Here is a 3,847-nt window from a genome sequence, read left to right on the forward strand (position 1 = left end):
CTTAGGGTTCATTTCCCTAACATCACCTTATCTGTCCTTTTCTGCTTGACTCAGACATATACTAGATATTGCAAATAGGGGAAACCGTGGGACCTATGTTTCTTTGGGCCTGGCTTACTTCACTTAATATAATTTTTTCCAAGCCTTCCCATTTCCTAACAAATGGGGCAATGTCATTCTTTCTGATGGAGGCATAGAATTCTATTGTGTATATATATCACATTTTCTTGATCCATTCATCTACTGAGGGGCATCTGAGTTGGTTCCATATCCTAGCTATGGTAAATAAGGCTGCAATAAACATAGTCGTGCTGGTAGCTTTAGTGTAGCCTTGTTTGTAAACATTTGGGTAAATGCCCAAAATTGGGATTGCTGGGTCATAGGGGAGCTCTATGTGGAGTCTTTTGAGGAACCTCCATACTACTTTCCAAAGTGGTTGAACAAGTTTATACTCCCAGCAACAATTCAGTAAGGTTCCCTTCTGTCCACATTCCCTCCATCATCTGTTGTTATTAGAATTCTTGATTTTTTGCCATTCTAACTGGGGTGAAGTGAAATCTCAATGTTGTTTTGATTTGCATTTCTTTTATGGCTAGAGAGGTTGAGCATTTCTTCATGTGTCCATTGGCCATCCTTCTTTCCTTTTCAGAGAAGTTATTCTTTAAGTCTTTAGTCCACTTATTTATTGGACAGTTGTTTCTTTGAGAATTTGTTGTTGGGGGATTTAATTTTTTTAGTTCCAGGTATTTTTTAGATATGAGACCCTTGTCCATTGTATGGCTAGTGAAGATCTTCTCCCAATCTGTGGGTTTCTATTGATCTTGCTAGCTAAAAAATACAGAATGCTTCATGAATTTGGGTGTCATCCTTGCACATGGGCCATGCTAATCTCTCTGTATCATTCCAATTTTAGTATATGTGCTGCTGAAGTAAACATGAATTTTTGTGTTTTTTGTTCATTATCTAGATCTTAATCCTTTTTACAATGAATAACAGAAAAGACTCTTCTCTGATTCTATGAATTCTTTCCTCATTCCTGTAATTGTTTCATTTGGTGAAATGCCATTTATCAGTTCTTATTCCCATTTTCTGAGCAATTAGACTTCTTCCAAAAGTCATTGCTTATCTCCATGCTATCAGTTGTTTATGCTATATTTTCCTGTAGTGGTTTCCAAGATTTAGGTCTTACAGTTAGATCTGTAATAGCAGGAAAGAGAGATACCATTTTTAGATATGGACATTTAGATTTTCCAATGTCTGCCTTTTGTTGCAGAGGACAGTTGTATATTGCTTAGTTTCACAGAGGACTTTCTATCTTATAATATCTTTTTCAATTTGTTTTGTCCAAGGTTTCATAGAAAAGAAGTAACAAAATACATGTCCCTTCTCCTTCCCTCTGTTCCAGAAGGTGCTGCCAATGAAGATGTTCTTGTAACTGTTATCTCCACCCTAGGAGCAGGGAGGAAGGAAGAGTTTGAGACACTCTTCCTTGTGTATCTCTTAATTTGTTAAATTAAGGCAAAAGTGTTGGCTGGTCAGTTTACAAGGACCACTTTGAGCTTCTCATTCATTCTCAATGTTGGGAAACAAGCAGATTTCTTGTCAAGAGGTCTCCCATGGTATATTTTGGAAAATGTAAAGTTCATGTCTTTCAAGGGCATTATTGTTGACGGAGATGATGGTGTAATGATGGAGACTGGGTAGATGTTGCCAAGGCACAGGGCTTGCAACAGCAGATTTCTAAAACAAACTGTAACATCAAGAGAGTATTTAAATGGAGATCAAAATAACAACACAAATAATCAAACAAAAATAGTTTAAGAGGTAAACAATATTGGCAAGACTTTAACCCAACTAACTAAAAGCAAGAGGTAGACATTCTAATTTGAAAAAAATAGAAATGAATAAAGAAGATATCACAACAAATAGGTGAAGGGGCTATCTTCTTGGTGCTCTGAATCTTACTATTAGGGACACCTTCCCAGGTACAGGACCTGAGCCAAACAGGACTGATTGTGCCAAGCCTAAAATGGTAGTGAGGTAGAGCGGGAAACCCAGAGCATGACGGGTAGGATATGCAACAAGAAAGCTGTGTGCTAGTTGCAGGTGGGGAACTTCACTGCATCATCTGGGTAGGAAAGTCTCAGGACAAGAATTCCCATAAAATGGGAGCCTGGCAGGGGCGGCACCGCGGCTGGAGCCCCGCAGCGTCCAGTGTGAGCAAGAGGCGCTGGGAGGAGACACCCCCTTCATCGCAGCCACCACCTCCACCACCACCACCGCCGCTCAGGCCTCGTCCATCCTCCGGGCCACACCTGGGCTTAGCTTCCGGGAAGCTGCGGCCCCGCTCAGGTCTCTTTATCTCCAGAAAGAAAAAAAATTGATACCTTGCATCCTGGAAGTTCATTTAGCACTGTGAAATTAGGAACTTCTTTCAAATTTGGATATGGCTAATCGAGGAGCAACAAGACCCAATGGGCCAAATACTGGAAATAAAATATGCCAGTTCAAACTAGTACTTCTGGGAAAATCTGCCGTTGGCAAATCAAGCCTAGTGCTACGTTTTGTGAAAGGCCAATTTCATGAATTTCAAGAGAGTACCATTGAGGCTGCTTTTCTAACCCAAACTGTGTGTCTTGATGACACAACAGTAAAGTCTGAAATATGGGATACAGCTGGTCAAGAGAGATACCATAGCCTAGCACCAATGTACTACAGAGGAGCACAAGCAGCCATAGTTGTGTATGATATCACAAATGAGGAGTCTTTTGCAAGAGGGGAAAAACTGGGTTAAAGAACTTCAGAGGCAAGCAAGTCCTAACATTGTAAAAGCCTTATGAAACAAGGCTGATCTAGCAAACAAAAGAGCTGTAGATTTCCAGGAATCACAGTCTTATGCAGATGACAACAGTCTGTTATTCATGGAGATATCAGCTAAAACATCAGTGAATGTAAATGAAATATTCATGGCAATAGCTAAAAAGCTACCAAAGAATGAACCACAGAATCCAGGAGCAAATTCTGCTAGAGGAAGAGGGGTGGAGCTTACTGAACGGACACAGACAACCAGGAGTCAGTGTTGTTGTAACTAAATCTCCAGTTTGAACCTGCTGGAATTTTCTGTTTCCTAAACATTAATAACAGTGGAATTGGAGTATTTAACTGGCCCAGTATGATTTCCGAAAAGAAGAGACTTATGATAGATGTCAAGTTTCTAATACAGGATTATTTTAAGTGTTTTGAACTTAATTTTTAATAATTCCCTCTGACTAATGTTTCAGCAATAGAAAAGGGAAAATAACTGTGTATAATTGTTTCATTGAAAGTTAGAGGGAATAATTTCTCATCATTAGGGATAAAGACAAAGGACTACTTGGACCTATAGTCACTCAGTTTTTCCAGACTGGGACAATGGTCATCTCTGAAAATGATTTGGAAATTAACTAATTTGGGCTTTTGAAAAACAGTTTTAGAAGGAGATTTTAAAAATATGCCTAGCTACAGTATTCACATCAATGATAATTTCTTCTGTTATATAAAGTCTACATTCCACAGTTAATAAATTACTACAAGGAAGTGGTCCCACTTCTTCAGGAAGAAAGAAGAAATGTTTGTAAAACCTAAACTGTAGCTAGTTGTGTTTTTTTAAAGTGCGATTTTAATAAGTCATCTGTAACCCCATCTTGTTCTAGAAACACAAAAGCTGATAAATGCATTTTAATGGGTAGTGTTACCTTCTTGTGAGCTCATCAACAAAAAATGGAAACCAACCAGGTGTCTGTGATTTCTATTTAATCACTGCTGGCCATTATATATATCTTGTAAGGGAGGGAGGGGCTCTTGTCCC

The 3,847-nt window shown here is 38.9% G+C and overlaps 1 non-coding gene and 1 pseudogene across 1 annotated transcript; one reads left to right on the forward strand and one right to left on the reverse strand.

The window, feature by feature from the left end:
• Positions 1-831: 831 nt before the first annotated feature.
• LOC138837524 (U6 spliceosomal RNA) lies at positions 832-937 on the reverse strand. Its single transcript, XR_011375329.1, has one exon. It is a non-coding gene; the product is annotated as a U6 spliceosomal RNA (small nuclear RNA).
• A 1,409-nt stretch (positions 938-2,346) lies between these two features.
• LOC138837334 (ras-related protein Rab-5A pseudogene) lies at positions 2,347-3,092 on the forward strand (annotated as a pseudogene).
• The last annotated feature ends 755 nt before the right edge of the window (positions 3,093-3,847 follow it).

This window comes from Dipodomys merriami, unplaced genomic scaffold, assembly GCF_024711535.1.
Source record: "Dipodomys merriami isolate MVZ:Mamm:240054 unplaced genomic scaffold, mDipMer1.0.p SCAF_27, whole genome shotgun sequence".
Lineage (NCBI taxonomy): Eukaryota > Metazoa > Chordata > Mammalia > Rodentia > Heteromyidae > Dipodomys > Dipodomys merriami.